Source organism: Tiliqua scincoides, chromosome 1, assembly GCF_035046505.1.
Source record: "Tiliqua scincoides isolate rTilSci1 chromosome 1, rTilSci1.hap2, whole genome shotgun sequence".
Taxonomy (NCBI): domain Eukaryota; kingdom Metazoa; phylum Chordata; class Lepidosauria; order Squamata; family Scincidae; genus Tiliqua; species Tiliqua scincoides.
Window position 1 is genome coordinate 145581574 of NC_089821.1, and position 27762 is coordinate 145609335.

The following is a 27762-nucleotide window of genomic DNA, read 5'->3' on the forward strand; positions in this document are numbered from 1 at the left end:
GGCCCCCGGGCCGGGGTTTGGGCACCCCTGGTTTAGAATTTACACTCCTGACCTGCAGATAGGGAATCGGGGACTCAGAACAGACCAGCAGTATTACATGGCCAGCAAAGTACAAATGATTCTCGTGTATCACAGTGTTCTCCAAATCCCAGCCTGGGGGCCACATCAGGTCCTCCAGAGGTTTATATCTGGCCGGTGAGGTTCCCCAGTGTCTTGGAGCTAAAAATGGCTCAAAAGATGCACTTCTGGGTTTCCCAGCATGGGTGTATACTGCATTCAGCCACTAGAGGTGCCGAATGTAATGGAAAGAAATTGTTCCATTACACTGCATTACATCCAGCACCTCTAGTGGCTGAATGAGACATATATAACGATGCTGGGAGACCTGGAAAATAAATATAAAATTAATGTCTACGTTAAACTTATATGGAGCAGAAACTGGGATCAAAGAAAGTTTGTGATTTGCTTTGTACATTGCTTGATGCTTTTTCAAAGTCTATGCCCCCCTCTTTCAGTGCATGTCAATTTTGCCCTCTGCTTCCCCCTTCCTTCCACCCCCACCCACTCATTGTATTCAATCAAACTCTTAGCACCTTGTTTCTCCATGTATGTATTATTTATTTTTTGGCCCTCGGCACCGTGTCAGATATATGACGTGGCCCTTGTGCTGAAAAGTTTGGAGACCCTGGTATATCAGGCTAACATTCCTCCACAGCAGCTTCTAAAAGCCAGCTTAAGATAGAAAATGCTTTTGGAAAATTCTTAGGATTTTGGTTGGGTGTTGAGATGGGGTTGATTTTGTTCTTATGATTTACTACACACCCTAGTCTTAGTAGACTAACCAACTATTCAGGGATTAATCTTAAAGAACACTCTTTCTTTGTTCAGAACGAAAACACCAACATTTATAGGGGGAAAAATAATTAGAAACCCAAATTGCATAACTAAAATCAGAGAGCTTCTACTCAAAATGGTAAGCTCAAACAAGACGGAAGATTTTTCCCCATAGCATAAAAACAACAATCACTTATCTATGCTGCTCTGACCTTACATATTCAGCTGCAGTTAAACTTCAAGCCAGGAATCAATAGAAGCACAGCTGCTGCATGCTCTGTCAGTATTCAGACATATTCTCATAAACAGGGGAGGGGCAAATTCTCCAACACCTGCTCTTATGAAAAACCGAATCCAATCAGGACTCCTCTAAAACTGCTGATTCATGGCTGTGAAGATGCAACTCCATCTTATCCCAATAAAATAAAGGGAATAGTGTCAGTAGCTAGCCACTAGGGGGAGGTCTCCACTCCAGCTCATAAAAAGGCCAGCACAAACATCAATCCTAACCCGATTTGGGTGGCAAGTGTGTTTCCAAGAGAAGTCCAGCAGCTGTAGGGCAGCAGCCCGCAGTTCCTCTCTATACACCTTTGTTGTCCTAACGGTGCGCAAGAATGATATAGTTGAGATCAACTTTGTGGTATTGGGGACCACTGTTCTTGTTTGTTCTCCAGCCCCTACTGGAGGTGGGGGGTTACCTTTGTTCTTGGCACACTGTCACAGTTTCTTATAACTTACAGTGATCTGTGTGGGAGGCCATTAAACAACTTCAATATTAAAATTCATCACCTTCCTTTCCTTTCCTTCCTAAATTCATTTCTATACTGTTTTTAAATTAGAAATGTCAGTGGCTTACAATAATTAATAGGCAATAAAAATTAAAAGCTACAGCAATTAAATAAACAGCAATAAAAAGCACAGCAGATATTAAAATTATGTCAAGACAGAATTGAAAGCATTCTGTTAACAAAAGTGTCTATTATCAGAATCCAAATGGAAAACAAGGGAACCAGTCTGATCTCCCTAGGAAGCACATTCCACAATTGTGACACCACCCCTGACAAAGTCTATTTTCTGGTACCTGTCACTCATATTTCTGTTAACAGCTGGTCAGACAGCAGGACCACTACAACTGATCTCAAAGGTCAAGAGAGTTAATGTGGGAGAAGGCATCTCTTAAGGTCATTCTTCTTAAACAAGATTCTTTCTGTATTGCTGTGAAGCTGTACTCTCTGTTACGTGCAGCCCAATCCTAATCTGCCCGAATTCTAATCAGTTGGTCTGAGTTGTATCCAGCACAGTTGAGATGGTGGCTGGAAGTCACCTTGGAGTAAGGGGATACTTTTCCCCTTATCCCGATTAAAGGCCCAGCCACTCCTATGAAGCTACTTGGATCTGGATTAACAGTATTAAATACGGTTAATCAGTATCATCATCTGTGCCAGCAATTTGGGGCCTGGGAGTGGGGGTTAGGGTTTGGCCTGTGCTGCCATGGCCAGTCCCACCATCTCTCAGGCCCAATCTGCCTTCCCCTGCCCCAAATGCCCCCTCTCCACCTCTGTTCTGCCCTCCCACCACCCTCTCCCCCCTGGCCGATGCAAATTTACCCCACCAGGGTTGGATCTGGCTTTCAGGAGCAGGGACAGAGTCCAGGTCAGGGGTCTTTGACTCTTATCTCTGTTAACGTGCACAGGCTCCCTGCCAACTATGGTAATCAAGTAGCTCAAGCATAGTTATGGCTTGTCTCGATCAATACTTTAGAGATTTTAGAAGTAGGATAAAATGCAGTCAGGAATATTTTTCTTATTGTATCTTGATTTCCAATTTATTTTTTAGGACAGATCACAATTTTTTATTCAGATCGTTAGTAGAACATTTTAATCAGAGAGAGTGAAATGAACCTATTCATTTATTATATCTGAGATTAATGTTACTGCAATGAAATCATGCTAAAATGGGATTTTGGACAAGTAAGTGTGGTGCTTCCTGAAATGTAAAAGCCAGAGTATGTGAAGTATTTTTTTTTATGTTCAACTTTTTGTTTAATTCACTGCATATATCACGATAATATCCTTAACATAAAAGTCAAATTATTTTGCATTTCCATAATCCTCCCTCTTCCAAAAAGGACGAGAAGAGATACTATTTACACTCTGGGACCATGCACCAATTAGAGGAGGGATCATGTTAGAGCCAAGGATGGCCAAGGTTTAATGCAAATTTTAAAATTGGATATGGTCATATGAATTTGGCCATTACATCGGAGGCTTGAAAATACCATGCTTCTGAAATGTATCAACAATATTTTAAAAAATAGATCTTTTTTCCCCGGTGGTTACTCAAAAAGAAATGTCATGTTCTAGCCAATACTGTCCTGTGAATCTTATGAACAAAACATTCTACAAAACTAACAGCTGTTACTGGTGATGGTTATGATGGCCAAAAAACACCTCAGTTTTGATTTGGAGCAGACTTGACTTCTATGAACTATTATTGAAAATGTTTAAAAATTCTTTATATTGTTTCTGAACCCATTCTGAAATTCAGGCCCTATCACACTACAAAAGACATCAATGGGTATGTCATAAGGCCTGAACACCTCCATCTCCTCTCCCATAACCCTGTGAAGATGCCCCTTTTTCTCCCACTACTTACCTGACCGTGGTGGTTGTGGTAGTAAGGAGACCTCACAAGAGACTGCTCTTACTACCTTGCATTTTGAACTCTAAAATGACAGTGCCCCAGATTTCCTGAAATGTGATTTTTCTAGGGGACCTGAATATTGTGTAGGTACAATAGAGGTTGTGGCAATAATTGCACCTACACAGATGTTCAAAACCATCACGGAAATGCATGGTCAGGGGGCAGCAAGAGTGTACCAACAAGCTCCACACCCACACTGTTGCTCTCTGCACTGGCCAGGAGTACAGTGTTTATTTGCAGTTTAAAAAAAAAAAATCCTCCCCACGGTTTGGAAAGCTGGGGGTCTAGTCCACCACCTGTTTCTATATGTGATTTTAAACATTTGAATAGAACTACTGTCCATAAAGCACTGAGGTGTGCGTTCCTCAATGGGGAGGGGAGCAGTAGGTACGGTGATCCATCTTCCTTGGGTCCAGCATTAATTTAATTCCTGAAGGCATGAATGCCTTCAAATGTTGTGTTGGGAGTGGGGCATCCAGGAATGTTAAAATATTGTTACCTGGTGACTGGGGGAAGCAGTGTCCACAGTGGACAGGTTAGGTGGAGCATCAGCAGGGATAAAGAAACACACAAAGCAGGCTTGGAAAAGGTCTTGGGTGTTAGCAGTGCCCAGGTGCAGATCTTAGAAGAAGCACCAGCAGGTGCTTATCAACAAACTTCAAAGCCAAATAGTTACCTAGTTTGTCTTAGCTCATTGATCTCTTACTCAGGGCCACAACTTTTTGGATGCTATTATGCCCGTCCCTGATCCCCAGCGAGGTGAGTGGAACTGACCATACAGAGATTCTTCTGAGAGGGTCAGATCAGAACACAACAAGCATTCTTGGGTTTGGCCTTAAGCAATCTAGGCTCCTGATGTCATTATCCCATCTGATTGAATGTTTTATTACCACCTGGACATTTCGACCTACCTTCTGTCCTGGTCAAGTGAGCCTGGCTTGTCAATTGGCTGGTACATGCCAATTCCAGCAGGTGGGTTGGTGAGGGTGTATTGTTCTGGCTGGATCCAACTGAGGAAACAACGGAATACAAAAAATGACCTGTCTGCCTGGCCATGCTTCTACAATGGTGTTGATTTTGATGTGCCACAATGAGACAGAGGGTGGGGAAAAGGAAGTAAGTAAGGAGAGCTCCATCATCATAAGCTTTGTCATGACTATGCTTCATGGCAGTGTCCTAAATACAAGGAATCCTGGGACACGTAATTACCAAGTGCTTGATGGACCCTACTAAAGACTTCGGTATTATAGAGAAATACATGTAGAGAGTCTCTGGTGTATAGGCTGCTGACATTTTAGTATTTCTCATGCCAGGGAGTAATGCATGCTACATCGGTGCCCAGCCAGCACAGAACTGGTCCATTAATGTTGTCATTACAAGCATCTCGTTAGGGATTATATTCCAGACATATATGGAATTTAGCATAATCCAGTAGAAAAAGAGACCTACTTCTCTCAAAGGGGGTGAACCATTATGTGTTGATATGTTATGTGTTGTTAGAAATTCTCTAAAAGTGCTTCCTTAGTAGTACAAGCCTGTAACAATTGTTTTGTACGATGGAATAAGATCAAACAAGTTGTTTCCATTTGTAGCTTGTTCGGTGTGCAGAAAACATGAACACTAATCTGCCTATCACTGAAGGCTCTGAACCAGAGTTAGGTAAGTGAACTAGACTTTTCTGAAAAATGTCAGATGAGAAAAGAGACCCATGTTACAAAATGTGAAGATTAGGTATGCACCAGTTCCTACACTGTGGCTGTTACTGTCATAAAATGAGAACAGGATCATACCCTGGAGGCCAATGTTGATCAAAGTCAAAGGCAAATCTGTCCCAGGCACCTTCCCAAACAATTTGTTCAAAGGGGATGGATCAAGGTTTAACAAAGAAATTACATGCCATCTGTTGCGAAGAGTTAGTATGCGTGTTTTACCTGCAGCTAGCACCTTACAGGTGCTTACAGGAGAAGATGTATTGATGTGTGCAGCTTTTTCAAGTCTGGAAATAAAAGCACCTTCAGTTCAATGAATAGACAGGCTCTATTATTTCTCTGTCATACAGCATTTTGAGGTTGCAGTCCTGAACAGCAGGGTTCATTGGAACACCTTGTGCATAACATGGAGCTGCTACTAAAAAAAAGCCCCCTATCCAGTTCTCCCCCTATTCTACTTGATGTGTAGAGACACTTATTTCAGAATATCGTGTATTTTTCTGACCCCAATTCTCACCATTGCCTGCAACTCAATGGCAGATGGGGGGACATCATGATGACAGAGTAAGGGGTCATACACATTAAAGGAGAGAGGGGGAGGACTTGATACAGGGATGCCTGTTCAGCAACAGCTCCTGTGACACACATTGTATAATTTTGTCCTCAGACACCTGTAAAGGAGGGCAAATGTTGCCTTAATATGCAATGTGTTTCACTTTTTCATTTTGTTTGCCTTTACAACAAACCTGTGAGATAGGTTGTGCATATTTCAATTTTAATCTGATGTTTATTGGATAACGTCCCACTTCTTTTTTTAAATAACTGCAATTTTATTTTAAAATACCAAATGTTAACAAATACAAACTCAGAAAGTTGGAAGCAAAAATAGAAGTGGAAAGAAAAATGAAAATAAAGGCAGGAATTGAAAGTTGTATAGCAAGTGTGGAGTTCTAAATCTTCATTTCTTTGTTCTTCTACAAAATCATATAACATATTAAGTATCATATCTTAAACCATTAGTTATTCTAAAATACATTTTTAAGAACAGAGAAAATATATATCAATTATCTAGTCATTGAATCCATAATTCATTTGACCCATTTTCTCCTTCGCGTGCAGGAAGTCCATGAATGGTTTCCAATTGTCCATTTAAGTCTTCTCTTTAAGGAAAATCATAAGTTTATCAATTTCAGCAAGGACCAGTATCTTTACCCATCATTCTTTAAACTGAAGGTATCTCTAGAACCTTCCAGTAGTTTGCATACAATATTCTTGTGGCAGTTGTCATATATTAAAAAAATAGTTTCAAAATCTTTCTGAATCAAATCATCAAGTATTTCCAACAACAACAACAAAACTTCTGGTTTCATTTGCAGATTTACCTTGTGTATCAAAATGCCCTACTTCTATAATGTGACTTTATGACTTCAGAAGTGGGGTGTATCTAGTAAATAGGGTAGAACTAAGAAAATAAATGCAATTTCTGTGTTCGAGGGAGAGCTCAAGAAGTTAAACAATAATGGATTGCTATTTTGGCCCATCAGGAAGAAAAATCTGAACGAGTGAGTAGGCCATTCCTTTCATTAGGACAAAAATGTCACAAAGTAATGTCTTGTTTTCAAGAATTCTTCTTCACGCTTGACATAAAAAAACCCCAATGTGGTGGGGGAGAAAACTTGGCACAATGCTGAAGTGGATCCTTTGCTCAGCAGCTATCTGATCTTCAGATGGAAAAAAAAACTCTATTAAAGAAAGTGACTTGAATGCTTGTATGCTGTTGCAACAACTGAAGTCGGCCCATTAAACGAGGACATTGCCTTTCTCATTTTATATTACCTCTGACCAGCATGGCTCTCATGACTAACCTGAACAGATGAATGCTGTAAAAAAGGACAAGGTAATAGTGGTAATGGTTTTTTAAATGCTCAAAAATGCTAGCTAAACTGATTACTTTTGGATAGGTAATTGCTTTTGGAAAAGTAAGGTTTTGTCTTTGTTTTCCAACAAAAAAGCTACACTTGAAGATGAAGATCACTGTGTTTGTGTGGAGGGGAAGAGCAGTGGAGAAGGAAGAGAGGTGACTTGCTCTAAAGCAGTGGCTCTCAAACTTTTTAGCACCAGGACCCACTTTTTAGAATGACAACCTGTCTGGACACACCGGAAGTGATGTCATTAATCTGAAAGTGATGTCATAGCCAGAAGTGACACCATGAAGCAGGAAAATTTTTGACAATCCAAGGCGGCAATCCTATCTAAACTTATCCAGGAGTGAGCCCAATTGACTATCATTATTAAAAGCATATACAGGTTGAGTCTCATTATTAGCAAGGGTTCCATTCCCAGAACTCATGTGGATGGCAAAAGTTGCACTAAAGCAAATCCAGTTAAAAAACAGTGTCCCTTTGCTAGGTGATTTAAAAACAGCCTTGCTGACGTTTGTGATGTAAAACAGAGTCATTAAGCAGACAATCCATCAATCAGTCTCTCCATGAGCTTAGAAAGGCTTCACTCCAGGCCAGCAACCCCTCCCTTCACCCAGAGCAAAGTGATTATCTTTCTTTCAAGTGCTGGGGGGGAAGGGAGGGGTCACTTTGGAGTGAAGCTGTTCAACCTGGAGAGAGAATGATTGATGGACTTTCAGCTGGCTGCCCTCTCTCACATTAACGAGGCTATTGTTAAACAAATGTTTTCCTTTAATTTAAAGGGCCCTTCTCATCACATTGAGATAGAAAAATCCATGGATTTTTCCACTGGTAAAAGATCTGTGAATAATTAGGTTATACCTGTAATCACTTGCATGACTGTCTCTCTACAACAGTAAGAAGAGCAGTTTTTTAAACTGTGATTTTAAAGGGGTGCATTTTTCCCCTTCTCCAGGGATCAGCACATTCCTTCTCATCTGCAGTGGCCATTCATGCTGAGTCAAATCCATGTATAAAAAATCTGTGTATAACTGTACACAATAGCCTGTTTAAAGTACAGATGTGTAACATTTCCCCAAATGCAGTCACATACCATGGTAGCATCAAGTCTAATGTATTAAAAATAAAATATTGAAATTGAGATCCACCCGAAACTGGCTCACGACCCACCTAGTGGGTCTTGACCCACAGTTTGTGAAACCATGCTCTAAAAAATTTGAGAAAATTTCTTTTTGTGAAGTTTGGCAACAGTCTTCTTCTGCACAGCTGTTGAAGGTAGACTTGTCCTCCTTTGCATTTGATCACCTTAAAACTGTCTGTGGTGTATCTTGCATGAGATGCCAACCAATGTCTTCAGCTGCAAAGGCAGATTAATGGGACATGGATTAATGGGATTAATGGGACAGGAGTAAAAGTCTGCCTAAGAATTCTTTCTATGGAATTATCTTTGAGTATATACCGAAATACTATACTATTCATTCTGTAGTATGCAGCATAAGGACCAGAAAAATGTGAGAATTGTTATGCAGAAGACCTGCATGTTTTGAAACAGTCTTTTCTTAGAGCAGTGACTGGGAGATATTTAACCAGTTCACTCTATGTGGCAGTCACTTCATTGCATAAATGGTTATTGCTGCCTGTTATTGAATCAGTCCTATGATACTTTTTGATCTGTCCAGCAGTGTGAGAATAATGCAAGCAAATCAATGCAAACAGGAGATGCACATCATTTTATATAATAGTCTTCTGCAAATGCAATTTAATTTCTTTGCAGCCGTATTAGAAGATGGCATGTTGTAAAAATATATTGTTCCTTCGTGTTCTTGGATTCTATATTATATTAGGTCACGCAATCATTGCCGAGGGAAATGGAAATAGGATTGTAAGCTACAAATTGTTGCTCAGTATTATTTCTCCACTGCAACTTGGGCCTCCTCAGTTTTCCACTCCCTTGTTAAAATGAGCACTCCTAAAATTGCAGAAAGATACACTGAATGAACAAGTGATATGGCACTTTAGAAATGAAAATACATGAGGTTCGGGAGAATACGCTCTGCAATCAATTTAATCCTTAATGTAGGATATGAAGAGAAAAAGGCAAGCAGCAGTTTTTCTGTCCTAAAATAAAATATGCTCATTCTGCTTGTGAACATTATAGCATTATTCCAAGTCACCATAAATGCAGATAATTCATGTTACTCAAAGCTGGAATGAAATGCTGGGTCTCCGCTTGATCTACTTAAAAACTCAGATGCATTTTTGTTTCACTAACTTGGATGTGTTTAGCGAATTTAACAGACATCATTTGGTGTCGCTGTCAGAATTGGCACTTCCTTGTCAAGGTCAGTGGTTTTCAAACTGTGTTCCAAGGAACCCTGGGGTTGCCTGGACGCTCACCAAGGTTTGCAAGTGAGAAGACCAGTAAGGGCAGACAAATTTCTTTGACAGACATTTCTCTGACTTTCGAGATGCAGGAAATTGTTGAATGCGTTCTTAGGGCCCTCTTGGCTCATATGGAGTAAGGGCAGAGTAAGGGAGTAAGTCCAAAAGATCTGGTCAGTGTCTTGTACACTGCACTTGAGCAGGTTCATATAGGAGGTGGAGATGCTTAAGGTCTCCTTTTCTTAGGTCAATGTTGAAAGCCAAGAGTACCACTGAGCTGAAGCCAGAAACAAACTGCAAGCCAATGGAGGATGGAATAGTGCCACTCACTATTCTGATTTGACCTGTAAGCCTCAGTTAAGAACCTGGAGAATGCATTTGGACTAGTGAGTTCCTGTGGGAAGAGAGTCATTTGGGGTGTCTTAGCTAATGTGGGGGAAAGTAGGTGAAGTACATAATAAGGGTGGAATGGGCTGTGGACGGGAATTAGAAGCTATAATGAGGGCTAAATCAGAAGCTTCCAGAGCCCTCATGGCCTCCACTTGCCTACTGCTACTCTAGATCCACATACCACAGAGAAATGTCCACCACAGTTGTTGTTGGCATCCTTCAGTCTCGAAAGACTATGGTGTCACGCTCTGAATGGTGGTTCTGGAACAGAGTGTCCTCTCCTGTGCACAAAGCCTGGGTAAAGTAGATATGGAGGATAGACTGTTTCCCATGCAGCAAATCCCCCCTCTCCAGGTCGCTGAAATGGTCCAATGGAAAGGCAGAGGCCAATACGGTTGGTTCCAGCGGCATCGCAGGAGTTGCCAGAACGTGACTGTGTTCAGCCATGAACTGCCTCAGGGACTCCGGCTCCGGATTTTGCCTCGAGGTTGACTCCTGAAGCCTTTTCCATAACTGGATGTAGCCACAAGGCAGTGGAGGTTTGGGATCAGAGTTTTCCTTCTCTCAGATGAGCTGCCTTCCCAGGCTGACGAGTCCCATCTACCCGGTGGCTGTGTAGGACTTTGTATTTTGCTATGTATCTGTTGCCCAACTATTCAACCATTTTCTTTTGTCCATGTCCTTGGACAAATGACACGGTCAAAAGAGCTTTCTTGTGCCACAGGCCCAAGGCAGATGAAATCAGCAAAATATGAAGACAGCTCTATATTTTAAGAAGGGCATCCCACCCCTTTGTGGGGGTTGCCTGTGGGCTCCCACAGGGATGCTCTTCCATCCAAGGCTATGCTTCCCTCACAGATGGCAACTTTCTTTGCCTTTGCCCTCCTGCTCTCATTTCCCTTCCAATACTAGGCAAGTCACTGTGCTCCCATCTCTCCTGACTTATACTCTGAATATTATTTTGACACTAGAGGGGCGAAACAGTTTGTAGATGTCAAAAATGGTTTGACATTCCTCTCTGCAGGTGCACACCAATATAGAAGGTTTCATAGCTCCTCAGAATCAGCAAAACAGATGGGCAGAGGCGAAGCTGGGCACTCAGCACCTGCCTGCCTGGCACAATGCAAAATGGCTGACATCTAGTATAAGTGCAGTGCTTGCTTTACGGATGGAGTTTTTCCTGAAACTGAGTAATTTCCCAGATGTTTCTGGCATCTAGTAAATATTTATCCAAGTAAATGAACTCTTGAGAATCTGAAAAAGACTTGTTCAGTACTTGTTCAGGTAGCTGATAGTGGATCACATGCAGCAAAAGATCAATAATAGAAATGATGAATAAACAACACCTTACTTTCATTAGCAAAAGAACAGGAGTATACACAAGTCATGTACCATTTTTTAGCACTGTGATGCTTGGATCCTACATTTCAAATCTCTGCAAGCAGAGACTGATGTTCAGGAATGAGCAGAATCTGCTGGCCTCTTTAAACATTGCGTAATAGCCAATAGGTCTTTGCTGCCATGTGCAAATGCAACTAGAAGATAAAGCCAATCACAACCTCCCTGGTATATATGTATGTGTGTCTGTAATATGGCCAAAAATATGTGCATAGCCCAAGCCTAGCTGTGTTTCCTCAGAAGCAAGTTCAGTAGGACTTACTCCCATGTAAGTGAGCACAGGCTCGCAGCTTTTGTTGCATGTTATTTTAACAATTTTCTTGCCGCTAAGGTGTAAATGCATACCATAATATAACAGGCAGTTATCTGATCCAGATATTTATCTGTCAATTTCATTGTAACCTTTGCAAAAAACTAATGAAAGCCTGTATATTACATGTCAAGATAAGAACTTTAGTTGGAAAGAGCTGAATCCCACATTCTTTATTAAGGTAGAAGAAATCTTATTAAAAAACAAGAAGACTTGGACATAAATGAGAAGCATACTCTTTTGTGTTCAGAGAAAACAAGTATTACACTGCTTAGCAATAAATGAAATCAGCTCTACATTTAAAAAACACACATATAATAATAACCAAATGCAAAGTCAATCTGATTTAATGTTTCTTGAATGCAAATTTTGAAAGCATCAAAGCCTATATGCACATTTTCCCATACACACCTGCTGAACATGTGGCATGGATTGTGAGCACTGATTGAGCTTGCTGATCTGGGATAATGATATGGGAATAATAAAATCCCCATATAGGAGGTAGACTTCATGAAGAAACACTATTAATGAAAAAGGCTGCTGACTCCATAGTCAGGGAATTAGAGGGCAGGTCCTCTCATGGATTGAGAACTGGTTGAAGACCAGAAAAAAAAAATGGGTATCAATGGGCAATTTTCACAATGGAGAGAGGTGAAAAGCGGTGTGCCCCAAGGATCTGTCCTGGGACCTGTGCTTTTCAACCTCTTCATAAATGACCTGGAGACAGGGGTGAGAAGTGAGGTGGCAAAGTTTGCAGATGACACCAAACTTTTCCGAGTGGTGAAGACCAGAAGTGATTGTGAGGAGCTCCAGAAGGATCTCTCCAGACTGGCAGAATGGGCAGCAAAATGGCAGATGCGTTTCAATGTAAGTAAGTGTAAAGTCATGCACATTGGGGCAAAAAATCACATATAGGCTGATAGGTTCTGAGCTGTCGACCCAATGTGCAGCGGCAGTGAAGAAGGCCAATTCTATGCTTGGATCATTAGAAAAGATATTGATAACAAAACAGTTAATATTATAATGCTGTTATACAAATCGATGGTAAGGCCACACCTGGAGTATTGCGTCCAGTTCTGGTCGCCACATCTCAAAAAGGACATAGTGGAAATGGAAAAGGTGCAAAAGAGAGCGACTAAGATGATTGCTGGGCTGGGGCACCTTCCTTATGAGGAAAGCTATGGGCCTCTTCAGCCTAGAAAAGAGACGTTTGAGGGGGGACATGATTGAGACATACAAAATTATGCATGGGAAGGATAAAGTGGATAGAGAGATGCTCTTTACACTCTCACATAACAACAGAACCAGGGGACAGCCACTAAAATTGAGTGTTGGGAGAGTTAGGAGAGACAAAAGAAAATATTTCTTTACTCAGTGTGTGGTTGGTCTGTGGAACTCCTTGCCGCAGGATGTGGTGATGGCATCTGGCCTGGATGCCTTTAAAAGGGGATTGAACAAGTTTCTGGAGGGAAAATCTATTATGGGTTACAAGCTATGATGTGTATGTGCAACCTCCTGATTTTAGAAATGGGCTATGTCAGATGCAAGGGAGGGCACCAGGATGCAGGTCTCTTGTTATCTGGTGTGCTCCCTGTGGCATTTGGTGGGCCGCTGTGAGATACAGGAAACTGGACTAGATGGGCCTATGGCCTGATCCAGTGGGGCTGTTCTTATGTTCTTATTCTGATCAGTCTTCCCACCATGTTTTTGTGTAATTAAGAGAGAAAGTGCTCATAGTGAACTGCTGATCCCTGCTACCAGTGAGAAATACCGTAGATACCAGCCTATAAGGCGAGAAATTTCTGCCAAAAAATCAACCTTAGATCGTCTCCTCGCCTTATCTGCAGATCACTCAGAGGTCAGGGCTATTTAGGCATGTTGCGGCAGCCAGGAGATTCCTGGAGGAGAACAAAAGGACAAGGAAGAGAGTAAGTTATCTCCTCCCTCTCTTCCTCTGGGCTGTTCCATTGCACAGAAGGGGCAAATAGCACACAGTACTTCTTAAGCACCTTGTTACTCTCTTCAAAAACAGTGGCGAGGCTCAGATTCTTTCTCCCCTTTCAATCAGGCTACAGGACAGTTAGTCTCCAGAGCAACCAGGCTCCAAGGCAAGCTGCAGCCAAAGTTAATATTTTCATCCTCCTGAGAAAAAAGTAAGCCAGAGCTCAGGGCTTCCATTTAAATCAAGCATGCCTCATTCTCTTTGGCAGGATCACAGCCGACCCTTCTGCATTTTGCAAATATTTGACAGTGGACTGTTTTTTTTAAACACCAGGATGTAATCCTCACTTCCATCTGAAACAAAGTTTGAGGCTACAATTCAGTGCACTCAGTAATCAGTTGGCATCCTTCAGTCTCGGAAGACTATGGTATCGCACTCAGAATAGTAGTTACAGAACAGCGTCCTCTCCAGTGCACGAAGCCCTGGTAAGGTAGATATGGATCAGTGCATATCAGTGCACTATTACTTAAGAATAACATCCATGGAAAGCAATGGGTCTACTTTTGAGTAAATTGGGTTGCAACTTTGTGTAGCTGCACTTGCTCACACTAATTCCTTGTTGCTTATCTCTCCACTGTAAATTGAATTGCACGCTCCCAGTTTTGTGATATATGTTATATGTAGAGCCTTTGGCTTAACACACTGGTGGTGGTGCAGATCCAAAGTGACCAATTTTGGCTGCTGGGGCTTACCCTGCAGCAAGGGGATAAACATCTCATTACCCTGAGCAAGCCTCCAGGAGCCAAAAATCCCCTGCAAGATGTAGTGTAGCCCACACCAGCACCAGTACATCACCACCTGGGGATTTCAGTTGAATTGGGCTGCCCATCTCTTTGCCTTCAGACCTTTAATTACCTGTAGGAATAAAGGTAACTGAGAGAGCTCATCGATAAGATGCCTGTTGTCCTGTCTTAGTTGTCCCTGAAGAGGCTTGTGGACTGAAAATTAGTTGATATAGACATGACTGTTTTGAAATACAAATTTTACCACAGTGTCACGTGCTCATTTGGACACTGAGTGTATATTCTAATGCTTAATGTGCTTTCTAAAGTGGAAGGTTAGCATAATATAGTGAGTGAAACAGCATTTTCCCTCCTATGCTCTACTTCAGTGATTTTCAATCTTTTTTGTCTTATGGCACATGGACAAGGTGCTAAAATTGTCAAGGCACACCATCTGTTTTTTGACCATTGACAAGGCACACCATGATGCTGGGGAGGGGGCTCACATCCCCCAATGGCCTTACTAACTAATGACCCTCCCCCAAACGCCTGTGGCACACCTGCAGACTATTCACGACACACCAGTGTGCCATGGCATAGTGGTTGAAAATGCCTGCTCTGCTTTCACTGCAAAATGTCTCATTAGCGTGGTCCTGCACTGCATTAATATTTCCAACTGGATCAAACCACCCCAAAGAAATATCAGAAATCATGGACATGGTCAAATTGGGAATTTAAAGTTACAGAAGCCAGAAACAAAGCCGGTGTCCTAATTGTCCTTGAAACAGTATTTGTGTCAGGGGACAAAAGGGGAAAGCAGCTTCCTTGTCTATGGAGCGCAAAAGAGTGTTCTTTTGTACATATATTCCAAAGCTCAGTTCTGCTATTATGAAAAACAATGAGATTTGTAAAGCAGATACTTCTTTTTCTGGCATTAGCACATCACACAAAATGAAGCCTTTGATATAGACTTGAAAAGGGGAGCAGGTGTGCGGAAGGAGCAGACCGGCAAATGAAGATTGGACGGGAGAGTGTAATATTGTTAGATGAGATGATGTGTCAGTAAAGTCTCCGATAGACCAGCTCTGAGAGAACGATTATAGATTTATGTCTCCAGATTTGTCTGTCTAGAACTGCTGATTGTGGATGTTCTGTGTGCCTGTATGGGAGCAACAGGGGGATTCGAGTGTATGCAGATCAAAGTCAGAGGATGCAGCTTTATGAATTCTGCATAGATTTATTTATTTTTTAACCCAGCCCTCCTGGGTAATTTCAAGGAGCTTTATGCATTTTTAAAGCCTTCTAGCTTCTTAGGCACTGCAGGAAATTATATTATCTTTATATCACCATAGGGAACTGACTGTCAATGAACACGCTGTAAATAATGTAATGACTTTAATGAATAACCACAGTCAAATCATGCTGAAAAACAGAGTAAAGGAAAAGGTGATCACTGGTCAATGGCTCATTACCAGCCAACAAGGAAGCACATGGACTAGAAAGGTTATGTCCTACAGCACAGGCATTTCTAGCTATTTCTATAAAAGAAATGTATTTTTTCCGCTAAAGAAACACAGGCTTAACTTTCAAGGTATGTAAGAAGAAAGGAAAATGTAACAGTTCATCGGGGAGTTTTTGAGATTATCTATGAAGAGCTCATTACTTCACCCCGGTCTCTGGGAAACAAAAATATATGCATTTTTAATTGTGCTGTATCTGGGTCATTACCAACAAGGATACAGTTTTGATAAGAAGGGAAAAAATCAGATCAACTAGCCAGATAGAACCCAAATGATCATAGATCATATTTGCCATGTTTAGAAGTAATTTTAGAGTGTTACAATACTTAACTGTAACCTATCATGCACTCGTTCTCAAACTTTTAGCCCCAGATTCTTTTTTAGAATGAGAATCTGTCAGGACACATTGGAAGTGATGTCATGACCAGAAGTGGCATCATCAAAGAGGAAAATTTTTAACAATCCTAGGCTGCAATCCTGCCCACTCTTACCCTGGAGTAAATCCCATTTACTATCATTATTAAAAGCATATACATAGTTGTCTGTTCAAAGTACAGATCTGTAACATTTCCCCAAATCACATACCATGGTATGCAGTTACATACCATGGTAGCATCAAGTCTAATATATTAAAAATAAAATAAAATATTGAAATTATTAATAAAATATTGAATTCTGGGAAACCAGAAGTACTGCTTAAGATTGTGTCGGAAGCATCAGAAAGCTTCCTGCATGGTCTGCAGCGCTGCACAGATGTGGTGCTCGGGCATTTGCCCCCTGAACCCCTTCCAGGCACGCCAGTAGTCAGGAGAGAGTTTTGGTGATGATAGCAGGTTGGTGGGTGGCTTTACTCCCTGGAGAGAAGATAGACAAGAGAGCTGGAGGAGAGCAGGAGGATTCATGTGCTATTCAAACACTTTCCTTCTCTACTCTGAGGGGGCACTTCAACTTTTTAAGGTTCACTTAATAACACAGCATACCCCAATGCTGAAAGACCTTGAGAACTCAATCTCTGACTTAATCTGCTTCATTGTATAAATCTCTGGTGACCAGGAAGGCTTGTCTGAGACTTGTCCGTCATTGAACACCACTGATTAAAGTGTCAATCCAATATGGGTCACCAAAACAGATATCATTCCTTCCTTCTCCCAAATGAATGCCAACAACCAAGTGATCTGAGGGAGCAAGAAGTGAAGACTTCAGTGGTATACCATGATGGAATAGGATGGACCGAAAAATAAAAGTCAATGCTTGCTGGAGTGCTACGGTCATCACCTAATAGAATCAGTCAGATTGCTAGGTGTTAACATACATGTTAGTAGAAATGCATGCTTCATTTAACTACTTACCCTAATAGGAACCTTTCCATAGCCTTCCATAAATTCTGCATAAGGTCATCTGACCTACTTCCTTAGGTAGACGAAATCTACAGGAACTAAATGTCACCTGTTCAGCTGACTCACTGAAAGTAACTCATTTATTGGTGGAGGGGAAAATGTCAGCCCCACTTCAGGAGGAAATGATTGGCCTCTCCTTACAAGATAATGGTATTCACGAAAAGCAAACTTTACAATGATACTGTCCTACAGATTTCTGTTAGTATTCAATGTTATTTAACATGTTGAATTATATGTTGTTACAAGGGAGGTGTCATCAACATGCTGCAGACATAAAAAATCTTTGTTTAGTTACAGCGTACCGATGCTGGTGCAATGACTGTCATATCCTAAGCTTGTCCAGCAAGTAAGCCCAGGCAACACTATGCTGGTCCACAACCCCTCGGTGATGCTACCCATGTCCTTAGCAAGATGATGCAACCCATCATCCATTGAGTGGTGGCCCAACATCAGCTTAACATCAGAGCAACGTTGATCCTAGATCCAAAGAATCAATCACCACAACTACCCGGCCCCAATGCTGGCAGCCAGAGAAGCTTCACTGGGGTGAACTGACCAGAGGGGGGCAGGCACAGGACCAATGAGCAGTAACCATTGGAATGACCCCTCATCACTAGCTCCTAAGAATAAACAACACAGCAATGGTCACTCCTCTCCAATTATGGGGAAATGCCCCGAGGGCTGATACTGGCATTCCCTAAAAGGGAGCAGACATTCCCAGCTCTTAGGAGTGGATAGGCCACATGTTGTTGGCAACCTTCAGTCTCGAAAGACTATGGTATCGGGCTCTGAATGGTGGTTCCGGAACAGCGTCTAGTGTGGCTGAAAAGGCCGATTCGGGAGTGACAATCCCTTCCACAACGGGAGCAAGTGCAGTCTGTCCCTGGTCTGTCTCCCTGGCTATGGGCCTTCCTTCTTTGCCTCTTTGCCTCAGACTGTTGGCCAAGTGTCTCTTCAAACTGGGAAAGGCCATGCTGCACAGCCTGCCTCCAAGCGGGCCGCTCAGAGGCCAGGGTTTCCCACCTGTTGAGGTCCACTCCTAAGGCCTTCAGATCCCTCTTGCAGATGTCCTTGTAATAGGCCACATAGATTAAAGGAAAGATACATTTGATAATCCTGGAGGATCAGAAGTGGAGGGATGGAGACCTGAGGCAGACATGTATCATTTATGTGTGGTGGCATGGAAGTCACCATTGCTTTGATTTCAGTTGGGTGTTTGTACTGGGAGTTCTCCTGGGGCAGAGTCCCTGCAATAAGAATTTTGAGAAGACAAGAGTTAAAAAAAAAAATATCTGTGGCATATTGTGAGGGACTAGCGATTGTCTATGCCAAGTATTCCCTTTGTTTACCATGTGCCCTTTCCATCACCAATGTTCCCCTTTGAAAGACCAGAGAAGCATAGTCCATGACATGCACCCTATCATCTGAGCTGTAGTCTCCCTGTCAAGGGTTTACAGGGGTTGGAGTATTGTGATTGGGTGCACTGTCATAGGAAAGGGGGATGTAAAGGGAGGTGCAATTTTCTGGCGTTTTCCCTTCCCTATTGTTCCCTATGGGTTTACTCCTACATATGCCAGCCCCAGAGTTGGGGGCATGTCTGAAGGGGGTTAGGATACTTTTGTGAACTTTTCGTTAAAAGTGATATACAAATACTGTTGATAATAATCATAATAGTAGCAGAACAGTGTTTCTTGCTCTGAAAAAGAACCCCAGAAAAATTTAGGCTGCGATCCTACATGTACTTTCCAGTGTCAGCCATAGGATTATGTTGTTAGCTTCTTTACTCTTTCATAGTGTCCTTCATTTACGTGCAACAAATGACCTATCTACAATTAAAATGCACGATCAATTAAATCATTTCATATGGGTCAAATGCTTGTTGACCCACAGGCACCAAGTATGTGGGAGTATGTGGGACTGTCTGTGGTCTTGTGACCCAGCAAGGTTCATGTGGAGATGCTGACTGTAACTATCAGTACCTCCATGCTCACGACCCTGCAATTAATAACTCAGAAGGGGCTCATAATAGATGATTATGTGGGAAGTGCTGAGCTTCTAAACCTTGTGCAGGTCTAAGTTCCTTCATATCCAGTCTCTGCTCTTAGGTCATTGCTATTCCCATGCTCCCATTATTGCTCCCATGAGAGACCAAAGGCAACAGAAAAAAGAGTACATTGTACAATGAATCCTGAAATTTTCTGTTTTACTCTGTGGCAGGTTTTGCCTTTGAGAGCAAAGTAACTCATGCTGAATGTTAAGGTTCTCTTGATGCATCAAGAGAAAAGGAAATGTGTCGCCCTGTATCTAGGACATGGGTGTTTTGCAGCAGCTTGCATTAACAGGCTCATGGAGTAGGCGTTATCGTGGTGTGACGTGAGAATAGCTGTATATAGGTCCTCTCCTTTTTGTCTCTTGTTTTCTCTTGAATTAAATTATAGGACGGAAAAAAACCTCAAAGGTCATCCAGTCCTTCAGGGTTCATCACAAGTCCTCCATTCGTGGAAAACAATTTACTGTTGCTGTGCTTTATGGAACTACATTTCAAAAAGCACAAGCGTATATTCAAGATCAATTAACCTGAACTGGTTAGCCCTCTAACTGTAACACTTTGTGCATAATGACACTTCTGTCCTTGCAGTGTATGTTTATTGATCAAGTGGAGATCCTAATGTGCTGTGATGAATGTTGGTTTGGAACAGTTAACCATATTGACTCCAGGCTGAGGGCCAGTTCACACATGTACACTTGCACCTTTGGGTTTGTGCATTTGTCAGGTGGAAGTACATATGAATTTGGAGACTGTGGAACTGGTAGCCTCTGATTAGCAATAATGCAAGATGATAATAGTTTTGGGAGAACCATGATTGTGTGTTTAGAAAACAAACAAACCCAAAACCAGTTGTGTCTGGTTCATATTCTACATCATGGGTGAAAAAAGGTTTTGGCAGGAGAGCCACATAATCTCTCTGACACTGTGTTGGGGGCAAGGGGGAAAAAGAATTAATTTACATTTAAAATTTGAATAAGTTTACATAAATAAATATGTTAAAGATGAACATGAATGAATGAAGGGCTTGCAATAGCTCAAGGCCTATAAAAGGCCTTGCACAAAGCAAGGCTGGCCTTTCCTTTGCTGCCACTATTGCATCACAGACATGAAACAGCAAGCAGTGGAGGAAGCCCTCATCCTCTGGGACACCAAGTGCCTCTGGGAACTAAGTGCCAGGTAAGGCACAAGAGTTTAGCATCTGGGCGAGGAGAAGGCAAGGAGACCTCTGAGTTTTGGAGAAGGAGAGGAGGAGGAGGAGGAGGAGGAGGAGGTAAGTGTACTCATTCTAACGCTTTGTCTTTCTAACTCCCTGTCTTCTAACCTTAATCTTACCTTTAAAGCAACCTTAAATCAAAATTGAAAGTTAGCACCTAAGGGAGGTACATAGGGCTACTCGTGAGCAGGAGCAGAGTCCTACTCGTGAGTAAGTGCCCAAGGGTCAGGCATTTAAATCAAAATTGAAAGTTAGCTGCACCTAAGGTAGCACGTAATCGAAGGAAGGGAGGAGGATAAAGTGAAAAGCAGGTTTTCTACTTGTTTAAATAAAACCTATACTTAACCCAGGTTAAACCAAATCTAAGTTAGAACATAACCTAAACAGGTCAGTAAATTGGGACACAGGATCTAGTGAGCAATAAATAATTAAACAAACCCAAATAAAAACTAGCTTGAGGTTACAAAAACAGTCCAGCCTAAGAGAACAGAACTAGGAGGGAAAGGACCTAGGAAGGGCCAATTCCCAACCCATTAAGAACCCCAGTAGGCTAATCCAAGCAGTCCATTCAGGAGCCTGCAGAGTAGGTCACGCCCATCAGCAGCCATTTGCCTTCCTGAGCTTTTGTAAGCTCACCTGGGAAGGCCAGCCCCCGTTCAATCAGGAAGGAAGGAGGGGGGAGGAGCCAGCCAGGAGTATAAAGCTAGGCAGGCCATCGCGTGAGGCTCTCTGCAGACGCGTGTGGCCTCTGGGACACCAAGTGCCTCTGGGAACTAAGTGCCAGGTAAGGCACAAGAGTTTAGCATCTGGGCGAGGAGAAGGCAAGGAGACCTCTGAGTTTTGGAGAAGGAGAGGAGGAGGAGGAGGAGGAGGAGGAGGAGGAGGTAAGTGTACTCATTCTAACGCTTTGTCTTTCTAACTCCCTGTCTTCTAACCTTAATCTTACCTTTAAAGCAACCTTAAATCAAAATTGAAAGTTAGCACCTAAGGGAGGTACATAGGGCTACTCGTGAGCAGGAGCAGAGTCCTACTCGTGAGTAAGTGCCCAAGGGTCAGGCATTTAAATCAAAATTGAAAGTTAGCTGCACCTAAGGTAGCACTTAATCGAAGGAAGGGAGGAGGATAAAGTGAAAAGCAGGTTTTCTACTTGTTTAAATAAAACCTATACTTAACCCAGGTTAAACCTAATCTAAGTTAGAACATAACCTAAACAGGTCAGTAAATTGGGACACAGGATCTAGTGAGCAATAAATAATTAAACAAACCCAAATAAAAACTAGCTTGAGGTTACAAAAACAGTCCAGCCTAAGAGAACAGAACTAGGAGGGAAAGGACCTAGGAAGGGCCAATTCCCAACCCATTAAGAACCCCAGTAGGCTAATCCAAGCAGTCCATTCAGGAGCCTGCAGAGTAGGTCACGCCCATCAGCAGCCATTTGCCTTCCTGAGCTTTTGTAAGCTCACCTGGGAAGGCCAGCCCCCGTTCAATCAGGAAGGAAGGAGGGGGGAGGAGCCAGCCAGGAGTATAAAGCTAGGCAGGCCATCGCGTGAGGCTCTCTGCAGACGCGTGTGGCCTCTGGGACACCAAGTGCCTCTGGGAACTAAGTGCCAGGTAAGGCACAAGAGTTTAGCATCTGGGCGAGGAGAAGGCAAGGAGACCTCTGAGTTTTGGAGAAGGGGAGGAGGAGGAGGAGGAGGAGGAGGTAAGTGTACTCATTCTAACGCTTTGTCTTTCTAACTCCCTGTCTTCTAACCTTAATCTTACCTTTAAAGCAACCTTAAATCAAAATTGAAAGTTAGCACCTAAGGGAGGTACATAGGGCTACTCGTGAGCAGGAGCAGAGTCCTACTCGTGAGTAAGTGCCCAAGGGTCAGGCATTTAAATCAAAATTGAAAGTTAGCTGCACCTAAGGTAGCACTTAATCGAAGGAAGGGAGGAGGATAAAGTGAAAAGCAGGTTTTCTACTTGTTTAAATAAAACCTATACTTAACCCAGGTTAAACCTAATCTAAGTTAGAACATAACCTAAACAGGTCAGTAAATTGGGACACAGGATCTAGTGAGCAATAAATAATTAAACAAACCCAAATAAAAACTAGCTTGAGGTTACAAAAACAGTCCAGCCTAAGAGAACAGAACTAGGAGGGAAAGGACCTAGGAAGGGCCAATTCCCAACCCATTAAGAACCCCAGTAGGCTAATCCAAGCAGTCCATTCAGGAGCCTGCAGAGTAGGTCACGCCCATCAGCAGCCATTTGCCTTCCTGAGCTTTTGTAAGCTCACCTGGGAAGGCCAGCCCCCGTTCAATCAGGAAGGAAGGAGGGGGGAGGAGCCAGCCAGGAGTATAAAGCTAGGCAGGCCATCGCGTGAGGCTCTCTGCAGACGTGTGTGGCCTCTGGGACACCAAGTGCCTCTGGGAACTAAGTGCCAGGTAAGGCACAAGAGTTTAGCATCTGGGCGAGGAGAAGGCAAGGAGACCTCTGAGTTTTGGAGAAGGAGAGGAGGAGGAGGAGGAGGAGGAGGAGGAGGTAAGTGTACTCATTCTAACGCTTTGTCTTTCTAACTCCCTGTCTTCTAACCTTAATCTTACCTTTAAAGCAACCTTAAATCAAAATTGAAAGTTAGCACCTAAGGGAGGTACATAGGGCTACTCGTGAGCAGGAGCAGAGTCCTACTCGTGAGTAAGTGCCCAAGGGTCAGGCATTTAAATCAAAATTGAAAGTTAGCTGCACCTAAGGTAGCACTTAATCGAAGGAAGGGAGGAGGATAAAGTGAAAAGCAGGTTTTCTACTTGTTTAAATAAAACCTATACTTAACCCAGGTTAAACCTAATCTAAGTTAGAACATAACCTAAACAGGTCAGTAAATTGGGACACAGGATCTAGTGAGCAATAAATAATTAAACAAACCCAAATAAAAACTAGCTTGAGGTTACAAAAACAGTCCAGCCTAAGAGAACAGAACTAGGAGGGAAAGGACCTAGGAAGGGCCAATTCCCAACCCATTAAGAACCCCAGTAGGCTAATCCAAGCAGTCCATTCAGGAGCCTGCAGAGTAGGTCACGCCCATCAGCAGCCATTTGCCTTCCTGAGCTTTTGTAAGCTCACCTGGGAAGGCCAGCCCCCGTTCAATCAGGAAGGAAGGAGGGGGGAGGAGCCAGCCAGGAGTATAAAGCTAGGCAGGCCATCGCGTGAGGCTCTCTGCAGACGCGTGTGGCCTCTGGGACACCAAGTGCCTCTGGGAACTAAGTGCCAGGTAAGGCACAAGAGTTTAGCATCTGGGCGAGGAGAAGGCAAGGAGACCTCTGAGTTTTGGAGAAGGAGAGGAGGAGGAGGAGGAGGTAAGTGTACTCATTCTAACGCTTTGTCTTTCTAACTCCCTGTCTTCTAACCTTAATCTTACCTTTAAAGCAACCTTAAATCAAAATTGAAAGTTAGCACCTAAGGGAGGTACATAGGGCTACTCGTGAGCAGGAGCAGAGTCCTACTCGTGAGTAAGTGCCCAAGGGTCAGGCATTTAAATCAAAATTGAAAGTTAGCTGCACCTAAGGTAGCACTTAATCGAAGGAAGGGAGGAGGATAAAGTGAAAAGCAGGTTTTCTACTTGTTTAAATAAAACCTATACTTAACCCAGGTTAAACCTAATCTAAGTTAGAACATAACCTAAACAGGTCAGTAAATTGGGACACAGGATCTAGTGAGCAATAAATAATTAAACAAACCCAAATAAAAACTAGCTTGAGGTTACAAAAACAGTCCAGCCTAAGAGAACAGAACTAGGAGGGAAAGGACCTAGGAAGGGCCAATTCCCAACCCATTAAGAACCCCAGTAGGCTAATCCAAGCAGTCCATTCAGGAGCCTGCAGAGTAGGTCACGCCCATCAGCAGCCATTTGCCTTCCTGAGCTTTTGTAAGCTCACCTGGGAAGGCCAGCCCCCGTTCAATCAGGAAGGAAGGAGGGGGGAGGAGCCAGCCAGGAGTATAAAGCTAGGCAGGCCATCGCGTGAGGCTCTCTGCAGACGCGTGTGGCCTCTGGGACACCAAGTGCCTCTGGGAACTAAGTGCCAGGTAAGGCACAAGAGTTTAGCATCTGGGCGAGGAGAAGGCAAGGAGACCTCTGAGTTTTGGAGAAGGAGAGGAGGAGGAGGAGGAGGAGGAGGAGGAGGTAAGTGTACTCATTCTAACGCTTTGTCTTTCTAACTCCCTGTCTTCTAACCTTAATCTTACCTTTAAAGCAACCTTAAATCAAAATTGAAAGTTAGCACCTAAGGGAGGTACATAGGGCTACTCGTGAGCAGGAGCAGAGTCCTACTCGTGAGTAAGTGCCCAAGGGTCAGGCATTTAAATCAAAATTGAAAGTTAGCTGCACCTAAGGTAGCACTTAATCGAAGGAAGGGAGGAGGATAAAGTGAAAAGCAGGTTTTCTACTTGTTTAAATAAAACCTATACTTAACCCAGGTTAAACCTAATCTAAGTTAGAACATAACCTAAACAGGTCAGTAAATTGGGACACAGGATCTAGTGAGCAATAAATAATTAAACAAACCCAAATAAAAACTAGCTTGAGGTTACAAAAACAGTCCAGCCTAAGAGAACAGAACTAGGAGGGAAAGGACCTAGGAAGGGCCAATTCCCAACCCATTAAGAACCCCAGTAGGCTAATCCAAGCAGTCCATTCAGGAGCCTGCAGAGTAGGTCACGCCCATCAGCAGCCATTTGCCTTCCTGAGCTTTTGTAAGCTCACCTGGGAAGGCCAGCCCCCGTTCAATCAGGAAGGAAGGAGGGGGGAGGAGCCAGCCAGGAGTATAAAGCTAGGCAGGCCATCGCGTGAGGCTCTCTGCAGACGCGTGTGGCCTCTGGGACACCAAGTGCCTCTGGGAACTAAGTGCCAGGTAAGGCACAAGAGTTTAGCATCTGGGCGAGTTCAGCAGCAGGGCGAGGAGGCCAGGGCCCCATACGCTGCCCTTCCTCTTCCCTTGAGAAGCGGGCTGCTATCCAGTGTACGGTTTTTAAAAGGACCCATAAATAAAACAACAACAACAACAACAAAAAAGCTATGCAGTCAGACAGCCAGCAGCAGGGTGGGGGCTATCCAGTGTTCTGCATTGAGTGCCACATGTATGATTATATGCCTCTGGGGCATAAGTCATGGGTGTGTCCTCGGTGCAAGGAGCTCCAGGCTCTCAGGGAACACGTCCGCTCCCTTGAAGCCTTGGTGGCCGACCTGGAGAAGCGCAGGCAGCCAGAGGAGGACCGTGGGGAGACTTCCGGGGACGATCAGGCTTCGTCCCAACCTCAGGCGTGCAGCTCCTCGGCTGCCCGGGTGGGAAGTCTCGGGACTGGAGGACGTCATCCTGGAGAGGAGGGAAACAATCCCCTAGGGGGGATCCCTTCTCCAGGGGATGGGCCCGTATCCGAGCGCACTCGGGATACTCCTCGGCGGGAGGGGGGTCGGGGGCTTCTTGTAGTGGGGGATTCGATTATTAGAAACATAGAGAGGGGGGTTTGCGACGGATGTGAGGACCGCATGGTGACTTGCCTGCCTGGTGCGAAGGTTGCGGACATCACTTCTCGTCTAGACAGGCTAGTAGACAGTGCTGGGGGAGAGGTAGCGGCTGTGGTGCATGTCGGCACCAACGACGTGGGCAAGTGTAGCTGGGAGGTCCTGGAGGCCAAATTTAGGCTTTTAGGCAGGAAGCTGAAAGCCAGGACCTCAAAGGTAGCGTTCTCTGAAGTGCTACCTGTTCCACGCGCAGGGCCAGCTAGGCAGGCGGAGATCAGGGGTCTCAATGCGTGGATGAGACGGTGGTGTAGGGAGGAGGGGTTTAGATTTGTTAGGCACTGGGGAACGTTTTGGGACAAGCGGGGCCTGTACAAGAGGGACGGGCTCCATTTGAACCAGAATGGAACCAGACTGCTGGCGCATAACATTAAAAAGGTGGCAGAGCAGCTTTTAAACTGATCCCTGGGGGAAGGCCGACAGGAGCCGAGGGGCATCCGGTTCGGGACTCCTCATCCCTATGGGATGAGGATGGGGAGGTTAGAGAACAACAAGACAAAGGCAGGGTAGGAGAAGAAATTGGGAAAGGTAGGGTGATGGGATGTGATAGACGGTTTGGCACAATGAGAGGATGCGGGGACAAAGGAGCGAATAAGCAGCCCATCCTGGGGCATTCCGTGTATAAATGCTTTTATGCGAATGCCCGAAGTCTACGAGCAAAGGTGGGAGAACTGGAATGTCTGGTGACAAGGGAAAATATTGACATAGTGGGCATAACGGAAACCTGGTGGAATGCGGAGAATCAGTGGGATACCGCAATCCCGGGCTATAAACTCTACAGGAGGGACAGGCAGGGGCGTGTTGGAGGTGGGGTGGCCCTTTATGTTAAGGAAGGGATAGAATCCAGCAAAGTAGAGATTGAAGGTGGGTCCGACTCCACCGTAGAATCTCTGTGGGTTAAATTACCAGGCTTGTGCAGCGATGTAATACTGGGGGCGTGCTATCGTCCTCCAGACCAGAAATCTGATGGGGACCTTGAAATGAGGAAACAGATCAGGGAGGTGACAAGGAAGGACAGGGTTGTAATCATGGGGGACTTCAATTATCCTCATATTGACTGGGTCAATTTGTGTTCTGGTCACGATAAGGAAACCGGATTTCTTGACGTGCTAAATGACTGTGGCTTAGATCAGCTAGTCAAGGAGCCCACCAGAGGACAGGTGACTCTGGATTTAATTTTGTGCGGTACGCAGGACCTGGTTAGAGATGTAAACGTTACTGAGCCATTGGGGAACAGTGATCATGCTGCGATACGTTTTGACGTGCACGTTGGGGGAAGAATACCAGGCAAATCTCTAACAAAAACCCTTGACTTCCGACGGGCGGACTTCCCTCAAATGAGGAGGCTGGTTAGAAGGAGGTTGAAAGGGAGGGTAAAAAGAGTCCAGTCTCTCCAGAGTGCATGGAGGCTGCTTAAAACAACAGTAATAGAGGCCCAGCAGAGGTGTATACCGCAAAGAAAGAAGGGTTCCACTAAATCCAGGAGAGTGCCCGCATGGCTAACCAGCCAAGTTAGAGAGGCTGTGAAAGGCAAGGAAGCTTCCTTCCGTAAATGGAAGTCTTGCCCTGATGAAGAGAATAAAAAGGAACATAAACTGTGGCAAAAGAAATGTAAGAAGGTGATAGGGGAGGCCAAGCGAGACTATGAGGAAC